General features: G+C 32.8%; 1 protein-coding gene across 1 annotated transcript in view; it reads right to left on the reverse strand.

Moving 5' to 3' along the window:
* LOC125057702 (protein O-mannosyl-transferase Tmtc3) overlaps window positions 1-14,636 on the reverse strand; it is a 156,591-nt gene that overhangs the window by 84,083 nt on the left and 57,872 nt on the right. The window lies entirely within an intron of this gene.

The following is a 14,636-nucleotide window of genomic DNA, read 5'->3' on the forward strand; positions in this document are numbered from 1 at the left end:
GCGAAGCGATTATATGATAAGATTTGAGCTGCTCTCAAAATTAAACTAAATAACGTATTACAGCAGCCGGCTCTCAGTATTTTCTTTAATAAATATTACTAAGAAAATATTTTGGTAACTTTAAAGCTAAATGGACGGCCTCATTTCAGTATAAGGAATTTTATCACAGCCAAAGAGTTTTGTACTTTTAGCTGGGAATTTCATCAGATGGCTAGCCATATTATGAAGTAATTAATTCTAGTCAAGTATATTACGAGCCTAAATAAAACTTATTGATTTAATAGAACATAAAGCAAGCCCGTATTATCTTTTGTTCCTGTGACGTGTACCTGATTGAAATCCAAGAGTCTATTGTGTAAAGACCGAATACTCCAATCGGGGCACACAGATTTTTTGGCTCGATTATGACAATATTCGCAACTAATTTCGCGAAGCGATTATATGCTAAGCCAATTCAACGAACATTTGTTTAAATAATTAAAAAAATGTTTTAAAAATTATTTTTAACTAGCTGGCCTGGCGAACATCGTACCGCCTAACAGTCGATTCTTTTTTTTTAAATATTTATTCTGCTATTCGGGACACCGGTCTAGCTAGTAAGATAAAAAAGAAAGTTGATAAGACAACAAATACATTATGTCAAAAAATAAAAATTTACCTTCCCGGAACCCCTCCACTGACACTTGAACTTTATGATATGGTATTAAAGTTCAAATTGACTTTTAAGTATTATTACGAATCTTTTGTATGGGAATATAGAAAAGTGTTGTTTTTAGACTTTTTCACTCAATTTTTTTTATTTTTCTCTACGTAAGAACCATCCTTGTACTTCAAGGAATATTATAAAAAAAAATCAGACAAATCGGTCAAGCCGTTTTCATGTTATGTCGTCACAACGGAAAACGGGTTTCATTTTTATGTATATAGATGGCAAAAGGTAATACTTATACCGGCTCCTCCAATCTCAGTTTTGGGTTGCAATAAAATTAAAAAGACGAAACCCTAATTAATCGTGAATGTAATTAAATGTTTTACGCAAAACCGGTGAGGGTTTTGCAACTGACAACATTAATTAAGAATCTGCTAAAGGCTATAAAGGTTTTAGAAATGACAGTTTTTAGATTTTAGCCTAATTAGAATGAATGAGACCTCTTGCAGTCGAAACTAGCAAATTAGATTTTTAACCTTATAACCTTAAGAGACTTTAATTCTATAATATTCCATTAAGACAAATATTAAAGAGATAGATTTGCGTTTTTGTAACGACTAACAAAAAATTCTTCTATCGTTAAGATTCAACATTATTCTTCAGTAATATAGGTCTCTATCTATCTATTAATGTTTAAATATAAAAAAATCGTATTTTATTTTAACGGTTTTATTGTATTGTGTTTAAAATAAAGAATAAACTGACGTAGACAATGTACTAAAAGCTTAAAAAAAATAGGTACCTGTCATCACACTAACAATAGGACATTGATGAGATAAAAAAGTCGTTGGGTGCGTAAAATTTCTATCAACTGATATAATAAATGCTACGCAGGTTATGCCTATGCAATCCGCCATTTTGTAGCGTCAGCCATCTTGGATACCGAATATATTGAATTATATTGTCATCAGAACTAAAGTTTACCAAATTCAGATAAATCCGTCAACAGTAACCAAACATGCCTTAATACAACCGTATAAAAATTTCCAGCCGTTCGAAGCAGGGACAGGCCGCTAGTACTGTATACGTATAGAGGAGATAGAATAGTGAGGTTTTTATCTCATTTTAAGCCTATCTCAACCGGGCATGTATTCGACATCGACCACTGGATTTTTCTGTGTGCAATTTTATACACTTACTAATGTGTGGGTAATGTGTGTAAAAAAAGTAAATAATTACTGTTGACGTAATCACCTAATAAGAAAAATCAAAGACCCCCTCGCCCCTATAGTGCTTACGTAATAGCAATAAGGGCAGGTTTGGCCTAGTGGCCTGAGCTTGCGACTCTCCTCCCTGAGGTCGTAACTTCCCCCAGGTGTGCGTATAATTTTCTGTCTACAAGCGTATGTAACAGTACCGTGTACTCGTTTGCGAACACAAACATCATGACGAAACCGACATGCCTTAGACCCGAAAAGACGGCATCTTTCAGGCTCAGAAAAGCCCTGACGCTAAGGGTTGTAACGCTATTTTTCTATAAAGGTTTTTCCTTTTTTCCCGTTTTAGCTATAGTAACAAAACTTAAACCAGATTAAGACCGATTCACAGAGATAACAAGGCGCGGCGATGTTCGATATTTGAATTTTAATATAGGCTACGATTTCTCAAAGAATACCTAATTATGCCGGAGGTATGACTTTCAATTCTCAGATCTTACGATTTTAAGGAGCGTAGCGGTTTCGCAATCTTCATTTTGGCATACATCCAAAGTCTTACTAATGGGGTCACAAGCAAAGCTGAACGAATGACTTATAAGGCATCTTATTTCTGAACAAGGTGAAGCAAAATGTAGAATAATGTCTTTGATAATTATCAGTGTAGTGTAAGAAGGTTACGTTTGTATATAGTGTTTATTGAAGTGAACATTTCTTTAGCGGCGTTGCACACTTTTTTTGGAATGGGTAAAACATGTTAAACTCGCGTCAGGACAAATTCGTAAGACGGATGTTTTTTTAAAGGATAATGAACCTTCGTGCTATATAGTTACGGATTTAATTCATGTCTCTTTTCTCAAATACATTGATGCATGTGGAATTGGACCAAAAGTCAATACATCAAGGTTTAATTTTGCGAAACGTCTAAACCTTTATTATTAACGATTTGGTTTTTTTTCTAGTAGGGTTTACGTCTGCAAGTAAATATATAACTTGATAACAGTATATTGGCTTGTAAAGTTATCTAAAATGGTAGATAGTACCGGTGACCGCAGCTGGTGCTTTCCTCGTTTAATGAATAAGAATCAAAACGAGGAAATGCTGCCAGCATTACTACACTGTACCAAACTTTTTAAATTTAATTTATTTTTCTTTTTATAAATTTTAATATATTATTATTACTACGTAAGTATAACAAATATATGTTTATTTTTTAATATTGAAATAGTAAAAAGATATACGATTATAAAATAGAATCTATTCGTTCACCCTAAACTTATTAAAAAAATCGAAATTGGTCTCACGAAAGTACTCTTTCTATTTTTATGAATCTATATTAAGATTCCAAATTCAAAAAATGAAATGCAAAGTACTTACAACAGAACTTGAAAAATCTGACCAAATAGTGAAGTTACGACGTACGAATTCATCTTACGTGTGCACTCGAAAAGTTCTTTGTTGAAGCTGAAGATGTGAAAGTTTTGGTATTATTCCGGCGAATTCAAACGAGGCTCTGCTCTGTATAATGCGGCTTTGTTATTCCCAACGTCCAGATGACGGCCAACCGCTACAAAGGCTTTCGATAGACCGCATTCGATAATTACCATCGCTGAAATACGTCAACGTTGATCTGAGATGTATTTAATTAAATCAACATATTATTTGGTGTATGCCAAATGCAAATATTTATATTCTATCGCCGAATGATTGGAATCAAATCATTCTCGAATGAGGGACTCGTAGGCACTTTGTTGTAATATAATGCAGTTATTATACTACTCTTGTTTGGTTTGAATTTCTGGGGAATATTGTTTTGAATTGGACAATATATTATTTCTATCACACTGGCTGAGTACACAAGAGCTGCTTGTTATGTTTTTAGTTATAATATCTAGGTATATATATAGTGTAGGTTATATTATGTATTTCTATTGTATTAGAAGTAACTGTTAAGACAGAATATATGGAAAAAAATAAACACATTATTTTGTTTGTTTGACTTAATGTTACTTATATGACAAGTTTTGCTAATAGCACATCATTTTAATCATTTGAAATGCTTATAGAGAACACACGCGGAAAGCATAGTTTAAGTAGCTATCCTATCACTATTCTTTATTTTTATAGTATGTTAATAAAATACTATTGAGTTCAAAATTAGATTATAAAGACACGTAAAATAGACTCCGTGAATACTATATATTTTCATTTTTAATTACTACAGTTACTAAACTCTAGACTATTCACAAACTTTGTCTCATTTCAAGAAATAATTTAATCTATTAAATATATTAAAAGTTCTTTTATGTTCTAGCTAATGATGTCAAAGATAAATATAATGTACAGAAAAGAACAAAATCAGAGTAACAACATACTTTTATTAATATCTTCAAATAGTTCTACCAAATCGAACCTATAGTGTATGGTCAACTACCCAGCCATTGAGTTAACTCTTGTTCTAAATTCTATCAGAATAGAACACACAAAACAAAAAAAAAATGTCTTTATATGGCGCTACATAATAAAATATTTTAATTGATATTACTTCACTTTATTATTCCTTGTCTAGAATTTACAATAATAATCTAGTAAGGTGGGTGAAGTGGAAGAAAGTTTTAGATAAAATCTCGCGACATGCTAGTGGATTATTACGTGTACTTATAATTTTATGTGCCCGGAAAGCTTCTATCGCTTTAGGTAAATTAAGTAGCAAAGCTTTGCGGTCGTGCTTAATTTTTATTGCATTTTTACATGGAAGAAATCTTGCACGATATAACACATAACTACAGATTAAGTTCACAGGTAAATAAGTTAATTTGACGTGTAATCTATAATAATATTATAAAGTTTGTTTTATTTAATATAATTACGCTGTGACCGAGTTTTAGAGTAACCGCAGGGTGAAGCCAGTTATTTAATGTTGATTTAGTTAAATATTAGATAATTCTACGTGTTAATGAACGTAAATTGCAAATGTTTTCATTATAACTAACTAACATTTAAGAAAAGTTTAAAGAGAGCATTGGATTATTTTTCAAAGATTATGTTTGGTAAATGTTTTCGATAAATTGAAATAAACTTACAATTAGTTTATTTCCGTTACCATACTCGTACAAACTGATGATTATCAATACATAATCTTGTCTTAAAATTACGGTAGTAAGCTTACATAAATCGTATTCAAATCGCTTTCCATCCAAAGAAATGTAAATCGAAATCCTGTCACATACAATCTTTTTAGCTGTCGAGAGGCCGCCAAAAATAATTTTACAAGTTTTCATTTTCCGGACAAAAGAGATGGATGAATGTGTCATCCCTCAAAATTACTTTTGTTACGAAATTGCTTCTTTTTATGCTTAAAGCTCGTGAATATATATTTAAATAGCAATGAACGTTAGTAAAGATTTACTGGCAGCTTGAAATACATGTTCTAGGCTAGACCATCCATCCCAGAATAGACCTTTGAGGATTTACGATGTGAAAAGATACACTTGAACGTTTCTTGTATTCTATATTTATTCAAGATTTACTAGTTATATGTCTTAAGAAATAACTAATGGACCATAAAGATACGACTACAAATTTTGTATTTTTATGTATCGGCAAATTGTAGTTGAAACTCTGGAGTGTGAATTGATTTTAGCTTGTTTTTATTTTCAAATACTGTAATTGCTATTATTTGATTGAAGGGATTTTAAGTGTTTCCAGCAATACTACTAATCTACGGATCGTATTTATAGTTCCTGATGAAGTTTATTGTCGAGATTTACTTAAAAAAACGATATGAACGTACTTAACCAAAATTTAAACACTTATAAAATTTATTATTAGGGTTGTCTGCAAAGTATCGCTTATAAGGCCGCCCGTTGCACAATCTTTTTAAGTTTGTTATTTAATTCTTGTGCAATAAATTGTAAAAAAAATAATGATTACTTATTATTGTATAATTTTTTAATTTTGGTTATTTAAGTTGCGTGAGAAGTTGACACCGGAACTTATAAAATATAAATGATTAGGGTTGTCTGGAGGAGATCGCTTATAAAGTGGCCCGTTGCACCATGTCTTTTTAAGTTTATTAACGTGTAACTAACTAGTTATTGCTATTTTATTGGGAGTCGCCAAACTTAACCTGAACGTTGAACTAAAAATATCAAAATTTAATTTCACAATCGAAGCTCGTTTCTTTGGTCATTCGTGGCCGATGCCTTTTATGTGCCTCAACTTGAAGTCTATATTGTGCAGCATTTGTACGAAATGAGCGCATCTGCACTGTCTGAACTATTTCAAGATATAAAATGAAATTGTTGCGGTGGATCGTGCAATATTGTGTTCTATTTTTCTGTTCATGTCACGGCTACAGCCTACGGGCTTCAATAAAAGAGCCTGAAGGAAATAGTATATAGAATCCAATAGCAATAACGTTCATAGAACATGTATAGTTTTATTATGAAGTCGTGGAAGCTATAGATTTTTTTTTAATCATAGACATATATATATATATATAACATTTATTACTAACAAAACACACACACAATAATCAGTCAATCAATAACAATAGGCAGAGAAAAAAATAAAAAAGAATGAGAAATAATATTTTTCTTTCTTTTAAAGAAGAAGGTACGTTCTAAGTGTGTAATGCGTGTGTGCTGTGGCACAGCAGCTAGTTTGCGCCTCAGTCGCAAAAAAGAAATAGAATGTAAACATTCTAAGTAGAAAAAAAGAATATTAGTAAAAGTTAGTAGTATAAGTAATGAAGTCTTGTATAAAAGTGTATATACGTAGATAATAAAAAAAGGAATAATTGTTAAGAAATAGTTAAATAAATATTTTTGGGTGAATAAAACACTAGATTTTGTAAGATTTTTGTTGAACAACATTTATTTTTTATAACATAATCAAAGTGGCGTTTGTGTTTTGGATGAGCTTATAAGCTAAACAATAATGTCACACAGAACGATAAAGACGCAAGGAAATGGCTATTTGATACTTTTTTCTTTGCATCTTTGTAGCTTGTTACATGGACAAAAGTTCTTAATTTTAAATTGTTACAATACAAGTTTTTAAAATCATAAGGTGGGAACTGACCAAAGTTACGAGGTGTAATGTAGCATTCGCATCGAGCGTGTTTACGCATCGAACATGTTACGCTGTGTTCTCAGGCGTATGAGGTGGTTTGTTATTGATTGCAATATTAAAAACCAAATGATTACTGGACAGTATAAAAACTTTGTACGCAGATCTCGATTTTGAAGAACTGTTGAATTTGGACCAAAAGTACTTAAAAAAGACACAATTTATAGAAAATCATAATCATGATCACTCGCGACGTGCGACGCGTAATTACTGAACCGCGTAACAGTCAAAGGATTCGCCAAAAAACCGACAGCCGGGTGGAGCACTCAAAGCGAGCAACGAGCGGCTCGTTGCTCGCTGGTTTCCCCGTAACACGACGTACTGTCTGCACGAATGCTCGCTGTGTAACATTAAGGTGGGAACTGACCAACGTTACGAGGTGTAATGTAACATGTAATGTAATGTTACATAGCGAACATTCGTGCAGTCAGTACGTCGTGTTACGGGGAAACACGACGTAACACGACGTACTGACTGCACGAATGCTCGCTGTGTAACATTACATTACATGTTACATTACACCTCGTAACGTTGGTCAGTTCCCACCTTTACATTACATGTTACATTACACTTCGTAACGTTGGTCAGTTCCCACCTTTACAAATTATATAAAGCCAGTGATGACATTAATTTAACAAATGTTAGATGTCTATATAACAGCTGTTCTCTATCTAAGATGTCTAGATTTCGTGATGATTTGTTTTTCGTAATAGGCAACGAGGTTAATTTAGGACATGACGCTATTCTCACGACGTGTTCTTTCGCACATTGACACAGACAGAAAGTAAATTGGTGTACTGGTGCAAGGATACAAGCTGGAGTACGAACCTTCCACTACGACAAAGGTCGCACGCTCCTCCTCAATCTCTTTTGTAATCCTAATACCCCCCAAACAAAGGAAGTAGGAAGTAGGGCAGAGTGCTAAAACACAGCCTATATAGGTAGTCTATATTAAATTATTGAAAAGCGACTTGGTGTATTACTTTTGGAAAAAATGTACCGTACAATAAATGATTGTTTGCGAGACACTGTTGTTGACATCGAACACACATCACATAAGAATTGACTTTGACTAACAATGTAAAATGTCAAATTCCTTAATAATAAGGTCTTAAGGAATGCGCGTCATTGTGTGTGGCAAAATATGCGAACTTACGATTGTACCTTACACATTTTTGTAACATATTCTTGCAATAAATAAATTATTATAAAATAATTGTTAATTAACTGCCTATCAACATATCGAATTCACAAGCTTTTATTATATAATACATAATTGCCCAGCCAGACGTGAACGCCCACGTTCATCGTACTGGACGGAAACAGTACAATTAAACACCTACAGAAAAATGTATTACGTAGGAAACAAAAATAAAAGAAAATACAGGCATACAATTGTTACTTGAAGATGTCGGCTTTATTAACAGAATGATTATAGACCTAAGTGAAAATTATTAGGTACTTCTAAGATTAGAATCTTTAGGTTACATTATTTAAGTATTTGTACGAGTCATTAAATTAAAATAAACCTACAAAAGCGATTGATAATAATAGTCTTCCGTCAGATTGAGTCAACCCGATCCTATACAGGCTGTATGTGGTAATCATTCTAAAATGTATGTAGGTACCCAATCAAAAGGATATTTAAGATAATTATAGAACAAATACATAGTCAACATAAAATGTTGAACGTATGTAACGTTGAACATTTTAGGCAACCCTTGCCGTTTTAGACAAAGGTCTCGTCAAAATCCGTCCAACCTATTAGCTATGCACGTTTTTGATGAGTTCATAGTTTTTAATAATCTACTCTGAGGTAATTACTGTTGTGATATACTTCCTATTATGACGGAATTCTGAGACGTACGGGAAATTTCTTATTTATGACCTATATGTGTAAAAAAAATAGTAAAGTCTTAGGATTTCTATCAAAAATGCTTTAAAAGGCAACCCTTGTTTTATAGACAAAGGTATCCTTAAAATCTCTCCATCATATTAGCTATGTATATTTTTAAAGAGCTGGTTTAGTTCTGAGCAGTGTTGTCTTAGTGGTTTCCGCGTGCGACTCATCCCTGAGGTCATAAGTTCGATCCCCGTCTGTGGACCAATAGACTTACTTTCTCTTGCGAATTTAACAATAGCTCGAATTAAAACACCGTGAGGAAATCGGCTTGCCTTAGACCCAAAAAGATAACGGCGTGTGTCACACAGGAAGAGGCTGAACAGTGAACACGTATTTGGTTGACTGACAAATCATTAAACTTTTAGTGTTTAGTTTTTTTAATAAGCTACTCTGATTTAATAATGTAAATCTGTTGGAAAATGCTAAAAAAATTTAATAAAAAAAAACCTTAATAATTTTAAAGGCAACCCTTGCCGTCTTAGACGAAGGTCTCAAAAGCTATGCACGTTTTTGATGATCTAGTTTATTTTTTTAATAAGCTACTCTGATGTAATTACTGTTGTAAAACGTTTCCTTCTATGACGGAATTTCAACACGTACGGGAAATTTCGGCGAACACATTAAGGCGTCGTCACTCTCGCTTAATGTAGATAAAACATTAATATGTATGAGCTCAGCTTGTTTGCGGTTAGGGCTTAGATTTTGAGACACGATGAATAAAGAACAAAGTGCTAGTTAAGCATTGCGTGACGTAACGATGCTATCGAACATCCGATCCTTCAGCTTGTTATCACAGAACTTGCTTCAAGCCAGGAAATACATGGTTCTGCCGAGGTAATTGTTGGTGCATATTTTATAGTGATAATGGTGTATTGACCACAGCTTATCGGGACGTCAAGAGGTACAGGGCCGTGGTTTTAATATTAATGGAAATCAGGTACGGGCTTTATTGCTTATTTGATGTATTTTAAACCGCATTTTATAATGCTTTTAAATATACGTCGCAGTGGGGGATAAAATTGACGTAACGACTCATTATGATTTTTAGGTGGTTACGAGTGGGATATACATGAAACCGGAGATGATGAGGTCAGGTCGCTTGGGCCTTGGACATACATGGATATATGTAGTATTCAGAATGAACTAGAGAAAGGACAGGTCAAAAGTACCCAAAAGAGACGAGCGTGCATGGTGAGTGCCATGGAAGTGTATAAAGCGAGAGAGAGAGGTATGTCAGGTATGTACTGCAGCATGTAGAGATTTTTATTTATTTTTTATTTTATTTATTTATGAAAACACTCTTGACCTAATAGGCGACCCTAAATTGACAAAAGTGAATAAAATTTATGGACGAAACAAAAAATAAAAACCAAAAAAAGGCGTGATAAAGGCGTGAGTGTATATATTTTTTTAATGGTCAAAGAGCGCATAATTGCCCTCCTCCCTCCAAAATACGAAGGACAACCAAAAAATAGAAATACTGCTTATAATATATAGAAATAATAAGTGCTTAACATCGCGCACTAGATATATTTAATACTAGTAGAACAGAGCTCCATTTTTCGATTTTCAATAAAACATGTTTTCTTTGGAACTCACTCCACAGAGATACAGATAAGGATGTTCTACAACAGTAATGAAAAAAAAAGAGTCTTATAGTAATAGTGTCCGAGTGGATATTTAAAAATCGAACGCTTTAAATTTTATTCGCTATCGAGATTCAATTTGTGCGTTCCCATTTTTAACTGGTCGTTAGTAGGCCCTTCGCAGGGAATAGGACACCAAATGAGGCCTTACGTCCATTTTGACGGTAAATTGAATACGAATAGCGAAGAATCTCGTTTAAAACCCTCGGCAAATAGCAAATTGTAAATAGGTAGGGACGTGGAAAACGTTCCGACCTTTTGCCTCTTCAGAAAATTAAACTTAGCGACTAGTTTTATTTTACATTTCTTAGTAGTCGTCATGACCTATTTCCAAGTGTTTATTTAATGTGAAGTCAAAAAGAGGTAAATTTAGTGGTTTTTAGATGCATTCCGCATACTGTACGTCATGTAATTTATAATTGTTGGGTCAACATTTCACATATATATAATTGAAATGACGACTCATTGGTCTAGTGGTTAGTACCCCTGACTTCGAATCCATGGGTCCCGGGTTCGATCCCCGGCCGAGACGAACATCGATGTGATGAGAATTTGGTGTTGCTTAGGTCTTGGGTGTTTAAATATGTATTTATATGTCTATCTATCTATAATATGTATGTATATCCGTTGCCTAGTACCCATAACACAAGCTTCACCAGCTTAGCATGGGACTAGGTCAATTGGTGTGAATTGTCTTTAAAAAAAAAAAAAGAAATATGGGGTACAGAATGCAAAAACAATTCTAACATACAAACACTACAAAATAAATTAATAAAAGCACTATTTCGATACAATTTTTTAACACAGACTCATAAAATCTACCAAGAAACCAATATTATGACGATTAAACAACTTGTTTATAGCACCTGTAACTTAATTTAAAAAAAAAATTATAACACTCTCTATAGTAGCTTATCATTAAAAAAAAATGAAACACACCACTATATAATACCGATACCGCGTACAAATTATTTAAAGAAGTCTATTAAGTATGAGGGTGTGCAATTATTTAATCAATTACCGTCTAAAATTCGTAATATTAGCGCGTTTAACCAATTCAAAAGGGCATTAAAGATACATATCAGAATGAGCGTAGTAGACTAAAATTGGGACGGCTGATGGCAACGTGTATTTCGTTCGTATATTAAGTTTCTCGTGTAAATAAAATACATTCCCTTTTGTAATGAGAAATAAAGTTCTTTAAACATTAGATCCGCAGTAGGGCAAACATTGAGGACGGACGTTTGGATCCCAACATTACTTTCTATATGCGCAATTGACCCTGGTTGATACAGCGAAGAAAAACAAAAGAAACTCGCACTTTACGCCTAAAATCGAGGACGTGTCAAGCATCAATTGTGAAAAAATCTTAGTTAAGGATGCTTGATGGTACATTCGCAATGACGACCTCCATTCTTAATGTAAAGGATGTCGCCACAATAATCAAAAAGATACAATATCAATTACAATACATGTACATACAATTCACCAACACGTGAATGTCGAGGCTATTCAACTTTTTGACACCACGGGCCTAGTGAGAAGATTGAAAAAGACAAAATCATTGGAATTAGTGAATTAGTGTGAGTGTATGTGGCTAAAGTGCTAAACAGTGGTAAGAGGAAAAAAAATACACTAGAACAGAGTATCTTCCCAAAAAGTGATTTGAGAATCGGGACTTGAAGTGTATTGGACACTTTCTTATGTCAAATATCGTATTTAGTAAATTAGTTTAGTTTTAAATTACTTATTAGTCTTTTTTTAGACTGATCTCTTTCTGCAGAGACAGTACAAAAAATATGAAGAAATTTGAGAATTTTAAAGATATGAGATGTTCCGTTTTACGTTTGCAACAGACGAATCTACTTTAAAATTTATTGGATTCCTACGTATGCTGAAGTTGACTTCAATTTAATTTTCGTTTTTCACGGACCGGAAATTCCTAACCAGTTTTAAACATTTTCCAATACTCATTCGATTGCGAGCTATTTTTAGTATACGTTTGGTTAATTACGATTGAACATAGCTAATTATCGTGAAATTGCGTTGAAATAAATGAATGGCTTGCTAATCCGATTTATGTACTAATATAATTAATAATTATAGGATAAAATACATGAAATTGTCATCAATATTGAGCACTTTTTAAAATAGTATATTGATAATATGATTAGCATTTTTTTATGTAACAGGAGGCAAACGGGCCTGATATTAAGTGGACATGGACATGCCCATTGCCGGAAGGCTCGCAAGTGCGTTGCCGGCCTTTTTGTACAAGTTGGTACGCTCTTTTCTTGATGGACCCTAAGAATTGGTTCGGAAATACCAGTGGGCAGGTGGTTCCACATAGTGGTGGCGCGGTAAAAACTGTCGAGGTGATCCGGATAGTATTTTGTATTCTGTCTTGACGTCCGATGATGAAATTCAGCTGCAGGTATATAGTATATATTATTATTATAAATAACAAGGTATATAATTTTATTTGATATTATACATAACACGCCTCACGCATAACGCCTATTAATGAAAAGGCCTTTGTCTGCCCTACACAAAATATATTTCTTCACCAGAAGAAAGTCCCTTTGTGTCTTAAAATAGACATTAGTATTTTATTTGTGCTGAAAATACCCGAAGATGTTTTATAGAACAGAGATTGTATGTTATTATTAGCAGGATTGTTTAAATAATATTTACACTTCCCGTGAGTTACACGTGTATAAAATATACAATATTTTTATTGTAACGTAATTAAATGCATGTAATAGAGAAATATACTCCTCGTAGTAATTATACTTATATTTCGTCAATTTTATAAACGTCGGATAAATTTAAAATTATGTCAAATAGTTGTAAATTTATAATAATAATACATAACTTTAATCCGGTAAAAAGCGTTTTTCTTTAAATATACTTATATTTTTATTTCAACTTTTTTAATAACTCTTCACTATTCTCTTTTACAAAGACTCTTTTGTCACATTTAAATTGGTCGCACTGGAAACTGTTATACATCACACGGCTAAATAAACTACACTGTAATAGTTCGAAAAACATATTTTTTCGCAAAATTCTTTGAAATTAATTCGACGCCTATTATTTATGATTTAGGTAAAATTATTGTAAATTTTATATATAAAATCCAGCTAGACAATTGCCTAACAAAACAGGCGAATATCGTGCATTGTAATACAAATCTTAATTAATTATTAAATAAAAAACACGACACGATAATTCAATAATAAAATAACTACGCTAACTCCAAAAAAATGCGCATAGGCATCTTCTGGACAGGCGAGCACATAGGCCGCATCTCACTGATTGTGGGCAACCGTCTATCTAGTACTGTATAGAAAAACAAAGATATATAGGTATATGAAGTAATAATGAATAACTCCTTCCAAACGGGTATAGAAAAGTTGGAATACCTAATTTAAATTGTAGAGATTACAAAAACATGCTAAAAATATATAAAAGTACTTGACATCATTTTATTCATGATCTAATTCTTTTATTATCCGTTTAGTCGAATACAAATCTTTAATTAATAGTTTCATCAAAGAATCCAATTGAAGCTAAACAATATCATTAGTATTTTTTCAATTGAATTTTTTATTAGACAACTAATTAGTTGAAATTATTGTATAATTGGGTTGTAACTATCCGATCTTTGATTAATAAAAATATTATTAGTGTACGAAAATATAAATATCAGGTCTGCGACAGATCTAAGAGTGACTCAAAAATTTTATTGACACCAGACACTATAACATATCATTGAAACTACAACGAGTTTTAATGCGGTTTTCACGGGTAGACAGAGATTTAATTACCATATTATATACACAACTATGTTACAAACACCTATTTGATTTTAATGATCTTACCTTCCAACTGGAATTATTTATCAATTATTAAAAGCTTATAATTACAGTATATTTTTTTTTAAAGACAATTCACACCAATTGACAGAGTCCCATGCTAAGCTGGTGAAGCTTGTGTTATGGGTACTAGGCAACGGATATACATACATATTATAGATAGATAGACATATAAATACATATTTAAACACCCAAGACCTAAGCACAACACCA

This window comes from Pieris napi, chromosome 17, assembly GCF_905475465.1.
Source record: "Pieris napi chromosome 17, ilPieNapi1.2, whole genome shotgun sequence".
Taxonomy (NCBI): domain Eukaryota; kingdom Metazoa; phylum Arthropoda; class Insecta; order Lepidoptera; family Pieridae; genus Pieris; species Pieris napi.